Consider the following 21,616-nt stretch of genomic DNA (forward strand, 5'->3'; position numbering starts at 1 on the left):
CTATCACCCCAGGCATTCTTCCCAATTTATGGCGTTTATGTTGGCTTTCACTGTCCATATACTCGCTTTTCAGGGAGTTTCCAAAATCTATTTTGAAACATTAAGAGCTAAGAATCTTTTTCTTCTTTCCCTGCCCTTTCTTCCTCTTCTGTCCTCTTCTTCCTCCCATTTTTTTTTGTTTTTAATTTTTATGCAAAATGGATAATAAAAACCACAGCAGGTAGTACAAAACATCACAGGTATTTCCATCTTTCCCTTGATAGTTTGACAAAACTTGAAAGATGGAGCAGGTGAGAAATGGGACATTTCACCATTTCCCATTTCTTTTAAAACAAGACTTTAGACCTCATGACAATTTTCACTGATTTTACTGTCATTGCTTTTTAGAGATTAGCTTTTCAGAAAGAAAAGTCACTCATTTTTGAATCATCTTATTTCTGCGGTTACTTGAAAGTTTGTCAATACTCCACAAGCTGGAAACTTTTAAGTACTCACTAATTCAGGATGTGTTTTATTAAGTATTGACAGTCTCCTATAAATAAGTAAAAGTTGGCTTTTATAATACAGGTTTTTTTCTCTGACTATGGTGTGTGTGTGTGTGTGTGTGTGTGTGTGTATTTATTTATTTAAATATATTTTATTGAATTTTTTACAGAAAGGAAGGGAGAGAGATAGAGAGCTAGAAACATCGATGAGAGAGAAACATCGACCAGCCTCCTCCTGCACATCCCCCACTGAGGAGGCGCCCGCAACCAAGGTACATGCCCTTGACTGGAATTGAACCCGGAACCTTTCAGTCCTCAGGCTGACTGACGCTCTACCACTGAGCCAAACCGGTTTCGGCTGACTATGGTATATTTTTCAAATGTTTTTTCTGAAGCTTGTTTTCTTTTCATTTTTTTTTTTTTAAATCCTTTTGCAGACATTTTTGCTTCTTACCTAGACAAACATGATATTTTTTTATGATGATATTGGACTTTACTGTCATTTTTGGCAAGGCTACCTTTCCTAGCCTCAGATAAAAATATTCACTTATTTTCTATTATATATATATATTTTAGATATTTAAAACTTTAATCTACTTGAAATTAGTTTTTGTGTCTTTTGTGAGGTAGGAATTTGTATTTCCATGGGTGGAAAGCGAGTTGTTTCATACAATTCATTGACTATCCTTTTCCCACTAATTTGAAATATTAATTTTATCTTAGACTTAATTACCCTCTATACTTAGTAAATTAGATTTTTGAGTTGATTTATATGCCTGTTTCTATGCTATCACAATAATTCAGTAACTATAACTCAAATTGCTTGGAGTTGAACAAATTGGAGATAATATTTTTAGAATATTGAGTCTTCCCGTCCGGGACCTAGGTTGTTTTTCTAGCCATTCTTTATTATGTCTTTCCATAAAAACTCTATAGGTTTCTTCATAAAGGCTTGACAAATTCTTAATTTTTTTTTTTTTAGGGTATTTTGGCTATTCTTGGTCATAATGGAATTCGTTCCTCATTGTTTTCAAACAGGCTGTTTTGGGCATGTATAAACTCTATTAGCTATGTTTAATATATTTTGCATATAGCTCTTACCTCCTTATATTATAAATTCCTTAAGGCCAGAAGCTTCACATAGGGCACATAGTTCTTTGCTCAGTGAGAACATGACATAGAATACTGCTTTTGACTATCATATTAGGCTTTTCCATTATACTCAGCAACCAATCGGAGGGCAGCCTCAGGTGGCCATGATATTTGTGGAAACCATGATGACTGAGAGAAGTGTAATGAGAAGCCAAGCAGACCTGGGCTTGAATGCTGAGGTTGCCACTTTCTTGTTGAGCAATCTTGGCAACTCTGAACCTCCATTTCTTTCTTAGGCTCACCTCTGAACCAAATTCATAAAATGAACTAACATACATAAATCTTATTATAACTGACTCCCATTAGGTATTTCATAATGCTTGGCTGTTAAGATCATTATGAATCCATATTGTCATGTGATCAAATCTATCTAATATGGTTTACATTTAGGAAAGCACAGCTTGGCCTTGTTATAGATTGCAGTGCACCTCTGTTTATTAAATAGTGGAGCAGAGAGTGTGAGATGCCTTGTTACAGATTCAGTGAATATATTTGAATCATCATTCCAGGCACATGTGAGAGAAACTTTCTAAAATCTTTCCTTCTGAGAAGTGTGTTATATATTAGTCTCTTCTCTCTAAGTTGTAAGTTTCCTGAGAGCAGAGGCCAAGTATTACCAGTATTTTAAAAAATATATATTTTATTGATTTTTATAGAGAATAAGAGAGAGGGATAGAGAGTTAGAAACATCAATGCGAGAGAAACATCGATTCAGCTGCCTCCTGTACACTCCCCACTGGGGATGTGCCCGCAACCAAGGTACATGCTCTTGACCGGAATTAAACCTGGGACCTTTCAGTCCGCAGGCCGATGCTCTATCCACTGAGCCAAACCGGTTTCGGCTATTACCACTATTTTTATCCCTGGCACCTCACACGCGGTAGACACAGCTTAGGGGGCTGTGTTTGATAGTATGAAGTACAACAATTTATTTAAGCATTTCCTTCCCACCTTCCTTTTCTTTTGTTGTTGCTAATAGAAAAGAAGCTGAATTCTCGTCTTTACTAGGAAGTGTAGGCAAGTTTAAGAGAGGATATGTTGATGGCAAACATCACTGCAGGCCACAGTAACACATACTCTTGGTTTTAGATCTAATTGCTATGTCAGGGCCAGCAGAGGGAGCACAGAGCACAGCTTTGAAAGAGAAAGCCTTCAATTAAAAAAAAAAAAAAAAAAAAGAGAGAGAGAGAGAGAGAGAGAGAGAGAGAGAGAGAGAGAGAGAGAGAGAGAAAGAGAGAGAGAAAGAGCTGACTACAGCTGTGCTGGGAAGAATTTAAAAAAGCCACTCAATTTTTACAGAGGAAGGAAATTGGAAATAGGAGGAAGGTCATTCCTCATTTTCATTCTCATCTGCCTTGTTTTCTTTTCTGATTCATTCAGGCACAGACCGGCCTAGTCTCATCTTTTGTCCCCTCTCAGCGGCTTTTCACCACTCTTTCCGCAGGAAGGCCCACAAGTGCCATCACCTTTTCCAGGCTGGTTTCTCTTTTAGCCAGCTCAGTTACTTAGCTCAATCAGGGGATGGACTTTGGTGAGAGTCTCAGAAAAACATTGAGGAACTAGGAGATTTGATTCATTATCCCACTGAATAAAGCGGGGTGGGGGGGTGGGGGGGTGGGGGGGTGGGGTGGGGTGGGGTGGGGACGGGACGGGGGAGGCAAGAGGGGGCTTGAAGGGTGGGAGAGAGGGCTGGGGCTGGGTTCTTCTCTGCATGAGGAACTTAAGAGGCAAATGAGACTAGATAGGATGGGCTGTAAGGAGTGGGTTTTCTAGAGTGCAGGGACAAAGCCACTTCCTGTGTTATTGTCTTGTGTAAGATCTATGGCGGGTTCTGAACCACATCTGACGTATCCCAAACCCCTTAGGAGTTAATATAGGCCAGTGTTTACCAACTAGGAATTAATTCTAGTATATTAGATAAGTATTGTGTGAGAATAAGATCTGTGATCAAATAAATGTATGTAAGCTCCGGGTTTAAAAATTGGACAGGTTTCTCTACGTGGGAGTTCTTTTATCCTTTAGTAAGCTAATTAATATAGTTTATGAATCTCTGATAGAAGGGTCTTTGCTGTGTGAGATTTCCTAAACTTACGTGGACTGAATCTTTTTAATAGATCTGTGGAATGTGTATTTAAAAATTTTTTAATTGAATTTATTGAGGTGATATCTACACTAATAAAAGAGTTAGATGCAAATTGACCATACCTTTGTGGTGCCCATCAGCCAATCAGGAGTGAGTATGCAAATCAATCAAACAAAATTGGCCAGTTAATTTGCATACACAGGCGCTGAGTGGCTGGGGCATTCCACTGTGCCCCAGCCGCTCCAGGCCCTTGGGCAGTGTGGGAAGGCGGAAAGGTGGCTCTGGCTGGAGGGAAGGTAGTGCCAGCATCTAGGGCACATGTGTCAAACACAAGGCCCGAGGGCCAAATCCGTCCCGCCAGGCCTTGCAATGTGGCCCGCACCGCGCTGTCATCACTGCACTCCGCTGCGTTTCCATCACAATGACAGTTTATGACTGTTCAGTAAACCATTCGGCCCGCGATTTAGGCTGGATTTTAGATTTTGGCCCCTTCTCTGATTGAGTTCGACACCCCTAATCTAGGGGAAGGAAGGCTCATTCTTGCATGAATCTTCGTGTATAGGATCTTTAGTCAGTTAATAAAATTATATATGTTTCAGGTGTATAATTCTATAATGCATCATCTGTATATTGTGGAGATGAATATTCTATGAATTACATTTTGAAAAACACAGAAATATACTTCTCTAATGTTTAGGAAATTAGGCAATTGCTCCATGAAATACAGCCCTTGAAGCACTTTCAAAAAGGCAGTATTTTCCTCAGAGGTTTCCTGTGGCTTTTCATTCCCATTGAGGGAGGTGTGGAGGGATGAAGAGAATATTATAATCTCAGTTGGTGTTTTTTGAAATCTTTCATGTTCCTTACTGCACCCCCTCTCCCCTTGAGATTCTAATACGATTCTTACCACCTCATCTCCAGAATAGAGGATCTCTTGAATTGTAAAACATTGATATTCCTGGGGGTGATAGCATCTCTCAAGTGAATTGGAGGAGAGAAAATGGTTGTGAACCTTTGTCCTACAAGTCAAGTCCAAAATTCTGGGCCTGATGCTTAACATTTTCTATTGTCTTTTCCAACCTAGGTATCTCCCTAACTTTATAACCTTCTAATCCTCCTCATATTAATCATTGCTATAGCTAATTAGTCTGCTCACTGATCTAAGATATTATGCTTATTCCAAACTGGAAGCTTTTGGTGATATTATCTTTCTCATATTCTCCTAATTCCTCTTTTATCCTTCAAAATCCAGTTTAAGTGTTACTTTCTACAGAAGTAGACTTACACCACTTATTTTTTTACAATATTGGTTTTGTCATTGATTGCATATAGCTAATTCTTTGTTAACAAATTGTTGGGTTTAAAAATTTTATAAGGTGATTGTTTGTAATGTAGAGTACATTTCTCTGCAGAAATGTTATAACTGAGTCAAGGTGTATTTGAAATAGAAATAGTAGGAGACAACCTATAGTACTTAAACAAAATAGTAACTGTAGTGATTAAACAAAACAGGGAATCGATAAGATTGAATTAGCTTACTCTCATTTATCTTGGTGCTGGTGTTTAAGGAAGAGCAGTTTTAATTAAAGGAGGATGAAGAGGTGCTAGAATTTAGTGGATGTTCTGAATGGGCCTTACGGGGCAATTTCACAGAAGACACAGGCTCTTTGTTATGTCTTTATTGTTCCACAACTCCTAACTCTCCATTTCCATGCTGCTGCTGTCTGGCTACGACTGCTTTTGCACTTAGCCATGGTTTTCATTATTTTTGGTTTAAGAAAGGTTATGCGAGAATGTCCTTTGGCAGATAAAAGGAACTCCAAAAGTTTTCCCCTCCATCAGAGCAATGAAAAAAACTGGCAACATGCTCAGCCAGCATGGCTCAAAGGTTGAGCACTGACCTATGAACCTGGAGGTTGTTATGCCCAGACTTCGTGATCCCCAAGGACCACCAGGGAGCCAAGTCCGATGCAATAAACAAAAGAGCCGTCACCATGCTAGCATGGGCTCCTCCCACCCACGCCGGCAGCATGGCGGAAGAGAGCGAATTTCTCCCAGTCCAGGGGTTTTGAGGGCTAGGGATAACTCCGCCCTACATCCTCGCCCTGCCCTGCCCTCTCATTCCCCCCTTGTCTAATGTGCCTAGTCAAATCATTGACTCAGCAGCCTACTTCCTTTCAGCATAAACAACAAATACAGTTATCAAGACCCTTAGTACCACAGTTCCCATCAGTATTGTCCTCACTGAAGTCCAGTTCCCCTCCTGCAGGCATCAGTTCTCCTCCTGGCCTGTAGTCGCCAGGATCCAGGCCACGCAGGAGCTGGGAGTCATGTAGTCAGGTCTGGGTGCCATCTACTTCAACAGCAGTGGGCGTGCTCAGGATAACAGTGCAGCATCCCTTTGAGTCCTTGGGCAGCAAATTTCTTTACCCACATTGAGTTCCGGGGCTACAGGGTCTGCGGTGGGCATTGGCAGTGCATCTGGAACAAGCAAACTGCAGAGCCTGTAAGGACTTGAGCAAGGAAATGGTTACCATACATGATCCCCTCCCAAAAAGGGGAAACTTGTCCCAGTAAGAGGTACACCTGAAGACTCCTGGCCATTCACAGCCGTTCACCACCATTCACGTAAACTTGTTACCATTACCATCTAGTTTCCGCCTCATGGCGTGGAATTTCAAAAGCTGCTTACAATGACTTGGGAAACCAGTTTTAATTTATCTCCACCACTTTTAAAACTTATTCTGTACCCAGAAAAGTGTTTTTAAGCACAGCCCAAAACTATGCGCACTCGTTTTGAACTGGCCTTTTCTCTTTACTGAGCACAGAGATTTGCCCTTGAGCTCTTCTCCGGTACCTGATGTCTCCAAGGACCAATGTCTCCATGCTGGCTCAGGCCACGCTGGCCCAGGCCCCTAGGGCCCAGGTCCCCGGAGTGAGGCTGCTTTGGCCGCAGCCCCAACCACGCTACTCAGGTGGCTCGAGGAGAAAGCACGGGTTGCCCCAGCAGCTTCCCGGCTCCGCCTCCCCTTCTCCAGGCAGCCAGCAAATTAACCCAGGTGCCTGCTCCCCGAGCGAGGCCACCACTGCGCAGCCGCGCTCCAATGCGCAGACTGAGCCCCGCGGGAGCCCCCCCTCTGACCCAACACTGCCAGGGGGCCCCGCACCGCTCGCCGGCCACACTTCACCGGCTCCATCCTGGGGTGCCATGTCGCCCACAGATACCAAACTCAGACCTGGGAAAGGCTCACTTTCCGCAGGTGAGGCAACGGCTCACGCCATTCCTCTCCCCATATGAGGGTCCCTCTCGGGCCCTCCCGGGAGGTCAGAACGTCTTCTGATCCTCCTGCCCGTGGCCTTCATGGTGCGTCCACCAGGTGTTTTCAGGCACCAATTCCACAAGGGGTTTTACATCCCTCCAGAGCGCGCACACAAAAACACAGACACACACACACCTACCGCGGCCAGTCAGGCTCTCCGGACCAGGTTTTCCCTAATGGTCCTGGGGATCCTGGACGAATTCCCCCATATGTTACGCCCAGACTTCGTGATCCCCAAGGACCACCAGGGAGCCAAGTCCGATGCAATAAACAAAAGAGCCTTCACCATGCTAGCATGTGCTCCTCCCACCCACGCCGGCAGCATGGCGGAAGAGCAAATTTCTCCCAGTCCAGGGGTTTTGAGGGCTAGGGATAACTCCGCCACGGGGAGCTCATCCCCGCCCCGACCTGCCCTCTCAGAGGTTACAGTTGGATTCCTGGTTAGGGCACATGCTTGGGTTATGGGTTTGATCCTGAGTGTGGGGTCGGCAGAAGGCAGCTGATCTATGATTCTCTCTGATCATTGATATTTCTATCTCTCTCTTCCTCTCCCTTCCTCTCTGAAATCAATAAAAATATTTGTTTTTTAAAAGAAAAACTGGCAACATTTTTCGAATTTATCAGACTGTAGAGGTTAACCAGAGACATACAATAACTCAGGAATCATTTATTCAAGAAAAAATGGCTGAATCTTACTAAGATTAGTGAGCTCTGTGGCATTTTAATTTGCCCTAGTTTCCCTCTCTCCCCTCTTTCCAGCTATGCGATAGTCTTAAAAAAATAATACTGCACAGTCCTGGGACAGCTTGGCAACACCAGTGGGGCAGAATGTATTTGGAATTCTTTCAAAACCTCATTCTCACAGAATTGTCATTATCTGACCTGTCTAGTGAATCTCTGGAAGACTTCATTTACAATGCTAACTCAGAGTTCATTCACTGCTAAAAAAAAAACACTTCTCCCCACAATGGTGGGCATTGTCAAAAACAATTAAGGCAAGGTTTTAACTTTGCAGATGCCTCAGGTGATGGATGACAGTTGGGGCAAACAGTAGACTAACAAAAAGGTTAAAAGGTTAAAATGCACTGTCCATGGTACTTTGAAAAGCTCTGACATTTTCCTGGTATTTTAGAAGGCCATGTACTAGTACAGTGGTCGGCAAACTCATTAGTCAACAGAGCCAAATATCAACAGTACAACGATTGAAATTTCTTTTGAGAGCCAAATTTTTTAAAACTTAAACTATATAGGTAGGTACATTATTATTAACTTAATTAGGGTACCCTAAGTTGGCCTTTGCTAAAATCTCTAGGGGTCAAAGAGCCACATGTGGCTCCAGAGCCTCAGTTTGCCGACCACTGTAGTACATGGAAGAGCTTTGAGCATGCTTAGGAAAGACCTCAGAAGGTCCTAAGCTCTCACTTATGGTTAATCTTGAGATTCTATGCAAGCAGGAAGTGAAGGCTAACATCCTATATAATAAAAGACCAGCCACCATAAGTATACAACTGGAATGACCAGAGACCAGAATCACCACGGCCCCTCGCTGGGCTGGCCCTGCTCCCAAGCAAGCAGTTAGGTACAATCAGGCAGGCAGGCAGAGTGGTTAAGGGTGATCAGGTAGGCAAGTGGTTAGGGGTGATTAGGTAGGCAGGCAAGTGGTTAGAGGTAATCAGGCAGGCAGACCAGCAGTTAGGGGTAACCAGGTAGGCAGGCCAGTGGTTCAGGGCATCAGGTAGACAGAAGGCCCCTCCACCCCCAAGCAAGTGGTTAGGGGTGATCAGGCAGGCAGGCAGATTAGTTAGGGGCAATCAGGAAGGCAGACCAGTGGGTAGGGGTGATCAGGTAGACAGGCCAGCAGTTAGGGGTTATCAGGTAGGCAGATGGCTCCTTACAGGGCTGGCCTCATCCCCCAGCAAAGAAAGAGGGAGGCCCAACCCACTGGCCACGACTCTGTGGCAGGTGTGCAGCTGGCCAGTGACCACCCTGCAGAGGGAGGCTCAGGCCAGCCAAGCCATTGCACCGCATGCCTATCACCTGCAGGAGGCCACCAGTGGCAGGGGAAGGGGCAGCGCTGCACAGATGGCAAGCAGTGGCAGCAGTGGGGGTGGGGTCAGCTGCCTGCAGCCAGGGGAAGGAAAGCCCCAATAGGCCCTGATCTCAGGCCAGGCCTAGGGCCTCTACCCGAGGGGTCCTGGATTGTGAGAGGGTGCAGGTTAGGCTGAGGAACCCCCCCCCCCCCAAGTGCACTGGGCCTCTAGTTGAATTATAAAAACCCAGGATAAAAGCAGTGAAAACATTATTGCTTTCATTGTTCAAGATCTGTGGTTGTGAATTAATCCTTAGCATGAGTACATGCGTTAGAAAACCACTTTAACCAAGTGTTATAATCATTGGTGTCCATGGAGGAGATATTTACCTGTTGTTAGATATTTCCTGATTGCAGTGTCCATTCTATTCTATTGTTTAAACAGTCCTGGAAAATGATTCTTTAATGTGGCTTATCTTTTGAGGTTGACCATCTTCAAGAAGTGAGTCCTGCTGGGCTCTATTAATTAGCTGGGGGTTAATAACCCTTCACTAACCTCTGAAGTTGGAGAATAGAATTGGAAGAAGCCTAAATATTGTATCATATAAACTAATTTTTGCATTGTCCACTTGGTGGTAGAGTTGTTTTTATAAAGCAATGTGAAGAGTAATAAGCCAAGTAAATGAAAATAGAATCTCATGAATTTGTAGCCAGGAAAAAAAAAATGCAGCATACATTCCTCTGAGCAGCATCATTACTTTTATTAAACTATAAAAGATAATGCAATTCAGGGTAGCTATGTGCATATAACAGTTGTCTTTTTTGCTAAGGAGGTGTGATAATTCCATTTCCCAACACAGCAGATGAAGCTGCTTGCTTACTGGTTAGAGTTCAGTGCTCAGAAATAAAGATTTCAGAGATTGTCTTAATTTGGGTAATCTTAAACATCATCCAATCTTTTTTTTTTTAATTTTTATTTATTTATTAAATTATTATCTGTGTACATATTTTAACATCCCCCCCCCTTCATACCCTCCCTCCCCAGAGTTTTGTGTCCATTAGTTGTACTTATATGCATGTATACAAGTCCTTTGGTTGATCTCTTATCTCCCCCAAATCTCCCTACTCTCCCCACTGTAATTTTACAGTCTGCTTGTTGCTTTACTGTCTTTATATCTATCTTTTGGTTTGTCAGTTTATAATGTTTTTTAATGTCCATAAATGAGTGAAGCCATGTGGTATTTCTTTTTTATTGACTGGCTTATTTCACTCAGCATGATATTCTCTACTTCTATCCAGGTTGCTGCAAATGATGAGAATTCCTTCTTTTTTATGGCAGCATAGTATTCCATTGTGTAGATGTACCATGGTTTTTTGATCCAATCATCTGCTGATGGGCACCTAGGCTGTTTCCAGATTCTAGCTATTGTAGATTGTGCTGCTATGAACATAGGGGTGCATATATCCTTTCTGATTGGTGTTTCTAGTTTCTTGGGATATATTCCTAGGAGTGAGATTACTGGGTCAAATGGGAGTTCCATTTTCAGTTTTTTGAGGAAACTCCACACTGTTCTCCACAGTGGTTGCACCAGTCTGCATTCCCACCAGCAGTGCACGAGGGTCCCTTTTTCTCCGCAACCTCGCCAACACTTGTCGTTTGTTGATTTGTTGATGTTGGCCATTCTGACAGGTGTGAGATGGTACCGCATTGTTGTTTTGATTTGCATCTCTTGGGTAATTAGTGACTTTGAGCATGTTTTCATGTGCCTTTTGGCCTTCCTTCTGTCTTCTTTTGAAAATATTCTATTTAGATCCATTGCCCATTTTTTAATTGGATCATTCATCTTCCTTTTATTTAGTTGTATAAGCTGTTTGTAGATGTTGGAGATTAAACCTTTATCAGTGGTACCATTTGCAAATATGTTCTCCCACACAGTGGGCTTTCTTGTTGTTTTGTTGATGGTTTCTTTTGCTGTAAAAAAGCTTTTTATTTTGATGTAGTCCCATTTGTTTATTTTCTCTTTAGCTTCCATTGCCCTAGGGGCAGTATCAGTGAAGAAGTTTTTTTGGCATACGTCTGAGATTTTGTTGCCTGTAGATGCTTCTAGTATTTTTATGGTTTCCCGTCTGATGTTTAAGTCTTGTATCCATTTTGAGTTTATTTTTGTGCATGGTGTAAGTTGGTGATCTAGTTTCATTTTTTTGCATGTATCTGTCCAATTTTCCCAGCACCATTTATTGAAGATACTGTCTTGATTCCATTGTATATTCGTGCCTCCTTTGTCAAATATTAATTGAGCATAGTGATTTGGGTTGATATCTGGGTTCTCGATTCAATTCCATTGATCTATATGTCTGTTCTTGTGCCAGTACCAGGCTGTTTTGAGAACAGTGGCTTTGTAATACAGTTTGAAGTCTGGTATTGAGACCCCTCCTACTTTACTCTTCTTTCTCAGGATTGCTGTGGCTATTCGGGGTCTTTTATTGTTCCAAATGAACTTTTGGAGAGTTCTTTCTAGGTCAGTGAAATATGCTGTTGGTATTTTAATGGGGAGTGCATTGAACCTATAGATTGCTTTAGGAAGTATGGACATTTTGATGATGTTGATTCTACCAATCCATGAACATGGTATGTTCTTCCATCTGTTTACATCTTCCTCTATCTCTTTTTTCAGTGTCGTGTAGTTTTCCACATATAGGTCCTTTACTTCCTTAGTTAAGTTTATTCCTAGGTATCTTAATTTTTTTGGTGCGATGGTAAATGGAATTGCTTTTTTAGTCTCTGTTTCTATAAATTCACTGTTGGTGTATAGAAATGCCATAGATTTCTTGGCGTTAATTTTGTATCCTGCTACATTGCCAAATTCATTTATTAAGTCAATTAGTTTTTTAATGGAGTCTTTTGGGTTTTTTATATACAATATCATGTTGTCTGCAAATAAGGATAAATTTACTTCTTTTTTTCCAATTTGGATGCCTTTTATTTTCTCCTCTTGTCTAATTGCAATGGTTAGTACTTCCAGTACTATGTCAAACAGGAGTGGTGAGAGTGGGAAACCCTGTCTTGTTCCTGTTCTTAGAGGGAATGGTTTTAGTTTTTGACCATTGAGTATGATGTTGGCTGTGGGTTTATCATATATAGCTTTTATTATGTTGAGGTATGATCCTTGTACTCCCATCTTGTTGAGAGTTTTTATCAGGAAAGGGTGTTGTATTTTATCAAATGCTTTTTCTGCATCAATTGATATGACTATATGATTTTTATCTTTCAATTTGTTTATGTGATGTATCATGTTTATTGATTTGCGGATATTGTACCAACCTTGCATTTCTGGAATAAATCCTACTTGGTCATGGTGTATGATCTTTGTGATGCTCTGCTGGAGCCGATTTGCTAGAATTTTGTTGAGGATTTTGGCATCTATTTTCATTAGGGATATTGGCCTGTAATTCTCTTTAATTGAGTTGTCTTTATCTGGTTTTGGTATTAGGGTGATGCTGGCTTCATAGAAGGAGTTTGGAAGTGTTCCTTCCTCTTGAATTTTTTGGAATAGTCTGAGCAGGATAGGTTTTAGTTCTTCCTTGAATGTTTGGTAAAACTCTCCTGTGAAGCCATCTGGCCCTGGGCTTTTGTTTGCTGGAAGCTTTTTGATGACTGTTTCAATTTCTTCCCAAGTCACTGCTCTGTTGAGATTTTTAGATTCTTCCTGATTGAGTTTTGGAAGTTTGTATTTTTCTAGGAATATGTCCATTTCCTCCAGGTTGTTCTGTTTGTTGGAATAGAGTTGTTCGTAGTATTTTGTAACAATCCTTTGTATTTCAGCGGGGTCTGTTGTTATTTCACCTCTTTCATTTCTGATTTTGTTTATTTGGGTCCTCTCTCTTTGTTTCTTGGTTAGCCTGGCTAGAGGTCCATCTATCTTGTTTATCCTTTCAAAGAACCAGCTCTTGGTTTTGTTGATCTTATGTATTGTTTCTTTGGTCTCTATGTCGTTTATCTCCGCTCTAATTTTTGTTATTTCCTTCCTTCTGCTTACACTGGGCTTTTCTTGTTGCTCTTTTTCTAATTCTTTGAGTTGTAGAGTTAGATCATTTGTTACTATTTTTTCTAGTTTTTTTGCAATAGGCTTGTAGGAATATGAACTTCCCTCTCAAAACTGCTTTTGCTGTGTCCCATAGATTTTGGATAGTTGTGTTTTCATTGTCATTTGTTTCCAGGATGTTTTTATTATAATTTCTTTCTTGATTTCTTTGGTAACCCAGTCCTTGTTTAATAGCATGCTGTTTAGTCTCCATGTGTTTGATTTCTTTGGATTTTTTTCATTGTAGTTAATTTCCAGTTTTATGCCACTATGATCTGAGAAGATGCTTGATATGATTTCTATCTTCTTGAATTTGAAGAGACTTTGCCTATGTCCCAAAATGTGGTCTATCTTTGAGAATGTCCCATGTGCACTTGAGAAGAATGTATATTCTGTGGCTTTGGGGTGGAATGTTCTGCAGATGTTGATTAATTCCATCTGGTCTAACGAGTCATTTAGGATTGATATTTCTTTGCTGATTTTTTGTTTAGATGATTTGTCAAAGGGTGACAGTGGGGTATTAAAATCTCCTACTATAATTGTATTGCTATTAATCTCTCCCTTAATGTCCTCCAGCAGTTTTTTTATATATTGGGGTGCTCCCGTGTTGGGTGCATATATATTTACCAGGGTTATTTCTTCTTGTTGGATTGCTCCCTTTAGTATTATGAAGTGGCCTTCATTATCTCTTATTATGTCCTTCACTCTGAGATCTAATTTGTCAGATATAAGTATTGCTACCCCAGCTTTATTTTCATTTCCATTTGCCTGGAAAACCTTTTTCCATCCCTTCACCCTCAGTCTGTGTGCATCTTTTTCTCTGAGTTGGGTTTCTTGTAGACAACAGATATATGGGTCTTGTTTTCTTATCCAATCTGACTCCCTATGTCTTTTTATTGGAACATTTAGTCCATTTACATTTAAAGTTATTATTGATGGATACTTATTTGATGCCATTTTTATTCTATACCCCTGTGTTCCTTCTTTGCTTTCTATTTCTTTAATTTTACAGTAGACCCTTTAGCATTTCTTGCATTGCTGGTTTGGTGGAGATAAATTCCCTTAGTCTGTTTTTGTCTGATGGGGGTTCCTTTATATGTAACTTTCTGTCTCTCTCTGGCTGCTTTTAAAATTCTTTTTTTGTCGTTGGTGTTTGCCAGCTTAATTATAATGTGCCTAGGGGTCGGTTTTCTGGGGTTCATTTTGCTTGGGACTCTGCGAGCATCTTGGATTTGTGTGGGTTTTTTCTTCTCTATCTCCGGAAAGTTTTCTGTCATTATTTCTTGAAATACGTTTTCCATGTCTTCCTCAATTCCCTTTCCTTCTGGAACCCCTATTATTCTAATATTGTTTTGTTTTGTATTGTCTTAAAGTTCCCGTAGACTTTCCTCCTGTTTTTTAATTTTTTCCCCCAGAAGCTGTTTTAATTGGGTATTTTTTTTCCATCTTGTCTTCTAGCTCGCTGATGTGGCCCTCTGCTTCTTCTAATCTACTCTTGATGCTTTCTATTGAGTTCTTTACAGTAGCAATGTCATTTTTCATTTCTTCTTGGTTTTTCTTCATTTCCTCTTGGTTCTTACTCATATTATCAAATTTGTCTTCCATTCTTTTTAGCCATCTTATGATCATTACTCTGAATTCTTGCTCAGGTAGGTTGCTTGCCTCTATCTCGTTTACTTCCTTTTCTGGTGAAGCCTGCTTTTCTTTCATATGCGGGCTGTTTTTTGGTCTCCCCATAATCTAGGATGTCTGGTTGTGTAGTTCTCTCTCTCCTTTTCGCCAAGCAGTGGGGCACTCCAGTGCAGCCAGGTGTTCGCGCCTCCTGGGATCCGCGTTCTGGGGGTCACAGATGCTTGGTGGTCGCTGCGGCTGTGGATATTCAGGCCTCTGACACGATCCTATCTTCCTCTCAAGATGGCGAGGTTTCCCCGTCCAAGCCGGTAGGTAGCTCCGGGCAGGGACGTAGCCCGCGTGGGTGCTTCCCTGTGAGGGGTACCTCTGTCAGCGGCCCCCCAGCAGTTTCTTCTGGTGTTCGCTGTCTCCCAGCTTGCTAATAAACACTCACAGCACAAGACCCTCAGTTGCTCTCTCTTTCTGCTTCTGGAGAGGGCTCAGAATCCGCCCATCTATTCTTCCGCCATCTTACCTCCTCCCAGGCTGTCTTTCTTTTCCAATCTTTTTTTTTTTAATTTAGAAAATTCCGTGTGTGAATTAACACTCCTCATACAGCATTATCTTAACCCTTCCTCCTCAAAGTGAGGTCTGCTGGTCAGCATCACGGGGATCTTGTTAAAAATGCAGAATCCTGGCTCTCACCCCAGACCTTCTGGACCAGGTTCCTGGTGTTTTTGCATGCACTGTGGGATGCACTCTTCCCCACTGGTAAAATGCAAGCAGTGGATGATGAGGTACAGAGGGAAGAAAAGTAGGACAGGTATCAGGACTGGAATCATTTCACAGATTTATTCAGAACCTTTAATTGCTTACTCGAAACCATCCCGGAATGCTCACATTCCAGGGCCATGTGACCTTGAGTAAGTCAATGAACTTCTTTGCTTCTATTTTCTCATCTCTAAGATGGGTATAACCCTCACTAAGTCTGTTCACTAAGATCAAGTAGAATAGTACTTTGTAAAATGCAAAGCAATTATAAATATCAGTGTTATCTTTATTGGAATTATATAGCATGAGAAGTCATTTCATTTTGGCAAGATCAAGAAGTACATTTACACAGTTAGTGGTAAAGCTTGACCTAAAACATTTTGACTTTAGTGTTCTTTTTTTCTTATCTACACACAAAACAATGCCTAGGAATTGCCTTTACTAAATGATGATTTGGGTAGGATGACTTTGGGTACAATTATGGGATGGCCAGTATATGCTACTGCAATTTTAGCTTATTTTTGCACAAGTTTTTCATCTTGGAAGCTAAGTGACATTTAGCACTGTTAATATAACTCAAAAATTAGCCGAAACCAGTTTGGCTCAATGGATAGAGCATCAGGGACTGAAAGGTCCCTGGTTCGATTCCGGTCAAGGGCATGTACCTTGGTTGCGGGCATATCCCCAGTAGGGGGAGTGGGGTGGGTGTAAGAGGCAGCTGATCGATGACTCTCTCTCATCGATGTTTCTTTTTAAAAAAAATATATATTTTATTGATTATTTTACAGAGAGTTAAGGAGAGAGAGGGACAGAGAGCTAGAAACATCGATGAGAGAGAAACATCGATCAGCTGCCTCCTGCACAACCCCTACTGGGGATGTGCCTGCAACCAAGGTACATGCCCTTGACCGGAATCGAACCTGGGACCTTTCAGTCCCCAGGCTGACGCTCTATCAACTGAGTCAAACCGGTTTCGGCGATGTTTCTAACTCTCTATCTCTCTCCCTTCCTCTCCGTACACAATCAATAAAATATAATAATAAAAAAAAATTAGTTGTGGCCTGATGAGGGTGCTCTTATTCAATGTGTGATTTAAAATGCTATTTTCCCACAAACTTGTATATATTTGATAATAGGCATTTTTTACTATGTTTTTGCCATTTATTATTCTTTATTTGAAAATTGCTAGTGCTTAGCAATTGTATAGTGCTTGTCTTTTAATTGATTAATAATAATAACAATAGGTAGCATTTTCTGAGCCTTTTTGTACTTCAGTTATATATCTTGATATTTATAGAAAATAAAGTAGGCACTATTATTATCTGCCTATGACTCATGGGAAAACAGAGAGCGGTTAAATAAATTGCTCAAGGTGCCACAACTAGAAAGGATGGATACAAATGATACTGAATCTAAAAAAGTAAAGAATAAGTGTTGAATGAATGAATGATGATTGGTTTGTTTCCTTTGCTCATTTTTATATTGAGTTGTTTTTCTTTTTTATTGGTAGAAGCTTTTTTTTTTATTATAGATTATGAATATTAACTCCTTTCCTATTCTATGTGTTACAAATATGCCCTCAGTCACCCCCTCCCACCCCCATGACTTCTCTTTAACTTATTTATTTTCTAGATTTTAGTGTTCATTTTTTGTTCACATCAGAAAACCCCAAAGCAGTAGTTAAAAATATGACTCTAGATATTGTTAAACTTGTTCTGGTCATTTGAAAAAAGTAGTGATAATACTTTAGGTAAACAGAGGAACTCTGGTGTGGGTAATATAAAGTCTCACTAAGTTAATCTAAATATGAAAAATAATCTCAAGGGAATTATTTGCTTTCTTCACATTGAGATACTTTGAAATTACAATTCCCCTTTAGTCATATTTATAATTGAAAAAGAAGGGGCTTATGGGGTTTTATATGTATTAGACTGACATTTGGGGAAATGAGTTTTTACTTCATCTGTAATAAATGAATCCTAATCATTTAAGTGGCTCTGGGCTAAGGGAATGATAGCGACTTCCTGCTCTCATTTTGTTTTCACTCTTTGAAATGCTCCTTTTGGTCCTATGAAGCTCTCCCATTCTTCTGGCTGAGTCACATGTTACTTCCCTTGAGGCCTGTAACCCTTCTCTGATCTGCTGAAGCATGAAATTAAAACCCCTCACCTGAGGATGTGTGTGTGTGTGTGTGTGTGTGTGTGTGTGTGTGAAAGAGAGAGAGAGAGAGAGGGGGGGGGGGAATATTGATGTGGGAGAGAAATATTGATTGATTGCCTCTGTGCACTCTGGCCAGGGATCAAACCCATAACCTTTGGTGCATGAGGTGATGCCAAAGCACCTGAGCCACGGACCACCTGGCTAGGGCCTCCTAAAGCATTTTTTATAGAGACTCTCTGGCTGTCATAGACTCTCTCTTGTTCTTAGAACCCCAAATTCATTTAGTGTTCACTTTCCACCCTGTGTCCTCAGGGATGTGACCATGTTGTCATCCTAGAAGTCAAATCAGTATTGTTTGAATCCTAAACCAGTGTTCTCCAACTTTCACCCTCACCTGGAGGGCTTGTTAAGACAGATTGCCGAGCTCCATTCCCAGAATATCTGATTCAGTAAGTCTAGGGGGGCATTCCTAACAAGGACCGTGATTTGAGATTCACTGATCTAAGCTGGTCAAGATCCAGTATCCTTTGCCTATGATTGGTTTAGAGATATTATTCTTGATTGTCTCTATTATGTCATGCAGACTACCACACCTGGAAAATGACACAAAAATGATTTTTCAGATGACAGCTTTCACTATGTACTGTGTAAAATATGGTCATTATTTTATGTAATTTCTGTGCTTTTGTTTGTAAAGACTGTGCCCATAATACAAACCAAGAATATAAACACATAGGGATGCATACAGATGTGTTTGCAGCTATGCCATTCAGGTTAACTGGATTTGTGAGGAAGTCTGATGCTTGGACTTGGATGTCAGAATTGCCTGTGTGTGCATTATGCTTTTCTTTGCACTGTGGTAACTGCATGAACTTGGGCACATTAGTTAATATCTTTGACTTTGATTTTTCAACTGTAAAATGGGTTAATCATCCCAATCTCTTGGATTTGTTATGAATATTAATAATAATGTTTGCAATGTGCTTGTCATATAGTAGATACTCAAGAAAAGGTGGCTACAATCAGGGTTAGCCAAGGCTAACCACCGACCGGAGTAAAACCCCTGGACTGGGCGAAATTCGCTCTCTCATCCACCATGCTGCCAGCGTGAGTGGGACAGAGCCCATGCTAGCATGGAAAAGGCTCTTTTGTTTATTGCATCAGACTCGGCTCCCTGGTGGTCCTTGGGGACCACGAAGTCTGGGCGTAACACTGATGTTCCATGATGTGCCTTGTGTGTTGTGATGGGCACTGTGGCCATTATTATACTTAAAAGAGAATACACCCTTTTGGGAGCATTTGGACAAGCTTACTTCATCATGTTGCAGATCTATCACTGGTTCTAGTGGCACATCATAATCCAAAGAAGGGTTTCAAGAATTCTAGATATTAAATATAATGATTGTGAAAATAGCCTAAGAAACAAAACCCCAAAACCTACAATTTCCAGGTAGATAAAGTAAGTAGAAGGGTCAATAGGTATTTTGATGGGCTTGAAGATATGACCGGCCAGGCAGAATCCCTGCCTACTGTTGCCAAATCTTATTTTTAATAGAGATGCTGCAATTCTGTTTTCTTATGTGACTCTCATAAAGTTTCCTTTAATAGTTACTCAACTTAAACAAAACCTGTGATGGCCAAACATTATTTGGCTTCCAGATTTGAACCAATATCCATTATTTATCAAATTCTACCACAAGTCACAAATCAGCAAAATTACTGAGATCCTAGGTTATTGATGTTGTTGTTTTTTTTCTCTAAACAATAACAGTTTGCTGAGTGCGCTGAGCAGAAGATATGTTTCTATGTATGTCAACAAATGTATTATGTCTTAATAAATGAATAATTTTGTACTTACCATTTTAAAAAGTTGCTATTTATACTTAGTAGTATGTTTTGGAGAGCATTTTTTCATAAGAGCATGAAGAAATTTGTTTGTTACAATAACTAATGCATTTTATTCCTTCATATGGATTTGCCAAGTTAAAAAAAAAGGATATTTAGATTATTTTCAAATCTCATTGCTAAACATAATGCTGCAATAAAATATCTCTATATACAAAAAAAGAAAAAAAAAAAAAGAAAAGGTGGCTAATTTCCAGGGCTTCTAGGCTAATAGAAATTTGGCTCTTAGGTTTCAAGTCCCTTCCACCAGTCCCCTAATAGCCACATTCTTAGTTAATACTGTATGCTTATTCTGGTTCCATCTGTCACTCCCTTGGCACCTACCTACCTATTTTATGGACCAGCACTCTAATTAGGAATAGAAAGCAAAATGGAGATTGCAGCAGGCATAGCTTCAACCCTCACTCTCCAAGCCTCTGTATCTTGGTGAATGTAGCTATGCTTCTAAATGGTGAAAATGTCACTAACCGACAATCCTTCGTTCCATTTTAGCTGATCAAAAGAATATTTTTGAATTAATTTTTCAGGGCCTAACCATTTAATATTACTTCTAGTCATTTGTGAAATTTATTCAGGAAGATGTTGAGAAAGGGTGACCTTCTTTAAGATTTTCTTTTTCTTTTCCAGTGTAGACTCAACGACAAGAACTGAGAAAACTTGGAAGCCACAGGCTATAGGACTTATTGTTACTCCTCAAGCCACTTAGACCTTAACCAAATAGTAAGAAAATTGAAAATTTAAAAAAAGTTATGATGAAGCCACCATTTTTCCTAATGTGCTTCTATATTTGGTGCATATAGTCAATACTGTTTAAAAACACTCATGTGACTACTTCATGCATGATTACTATTATTTATTTATTTGTTAAAAATATAGAATGCTTCACAAATTTGGTTGTTATCCTTGTGTAGAGGCCATGCTAATCTCTGTATCATTCCAATTTTAGTATATGTGCTGCTGAAATGAGCACACCAGCTATTCATTTAAAATATAGTTTATCTGTAGGACAAAAGGTTAGCTCTGTTTTTGTGAAAACTCTGACTCCTCAGGCCAGTGGAACTTTTCAAATGTAGATTTCTATTGCACTTTGTAGCTGGCTTCCAAATATGTACCATTGGTGCTGTGGGAACCTTCTAGAGTTGTGCACGGCACATCATCATAAATTATACTTCTTTCTCGTTTTGATGCTTTTAATATACTTTAAAAAGCTGGGAAGGCTGTGGAAAATACTGTGCAGGGAAAAAGTAATATAGTAATTTTATTTTCTTCTTATTGCATTAATGCACTTTATGTTTTAAAGTATAAGTTGCTCAAATTCTCAACAACAATAAAAAAATCAGTGTTAAAGTAGACAACAATATAGAATTCCTTTATATTAAATAGCCTTTGCTCCATCTAAGGATAATCAGATTGTAAGTATAGTTTCTAATCAATTTATACATCATTAGAAGCTACATATATTAAAACAGTTTGTATTATCTGTGATTATCACTCAAACTTATTTACTAATTATTTCTCTAAATAGCAAGATAAATCTCCACTCAGTCTTTCCCCTAGGAAAGACCCATAAGAAATCATTTTGCTATTAGCCTGGAAACGTTCCAGAAGCAGAACAGTGTGGTGGCAGTCTGCAGCAGGGCCTCAAGGGAGACATCAGATGTTAGCTCAAATATGATAGTTATGCTCTTGATCCCACAGCTGAAAGTGAAGTTGCAATGTCTCTGTAAAGGTGGTGCTGAATCGGAGTGTTCCGTCTGTGTCAGCTCATCAGCCTCTGGGAGGGGCAATTTAAAAACTATCAGTGGACTCCTGGGCATTGTCTTTAATCTGGGTCTTTTTGGGGTTTTGAAATATGATGGGAGTAACCAATTTAAAAGCAAATGCTAATCATGCAGCAGCCAGCTGTATGAGCAGCTCTCATCTGGGATTTACAAACGCTTGGCAAAACGTAAGTCATTAATCTTCAGAGTGGCTTTCCGGAGTCAAAAACACCCATCTCCACCCATCTTTGCCACTGG

The 21,616-nt window shown here is 40.3% G+C and overlaps 1 non-coding gene across 1 annotated transcript; it reads right to left on the reverse strand.

The window, feature by feature from the left end:
* Positions 1-20,464: 20,464 nt before the first annotated feature.
* Positions 20,465-20,568, reverse strand: LOC118709950. The gene has a single exon (XR_004985211.1). It is a non-coding gene; the product is annotated as a U6 spliceosomal RNA (small nuclear RNA).
* Positions 20,569-21,616: the final 1,048 nt, after the last annotated feature.

Source organism: Pipistrellus kuhlii, unplaced genomic scaffold (assembly GCF_014108245.1).
Source record: "Pipistrellus kuhlii isolate mPipKuh1 unplaced genomic scaffold, mPipKuh1.p scaffold_m20_p_1, whole genome shotgun sequence".
NCBI classification, from domain to species: domain Eukaryota; kingdom Metazoa; phylum Chordata; class Mammalia; order Chiroptera; family Vespertilionidae; genus Pipistrellus; species Pipistrellus kuhlii.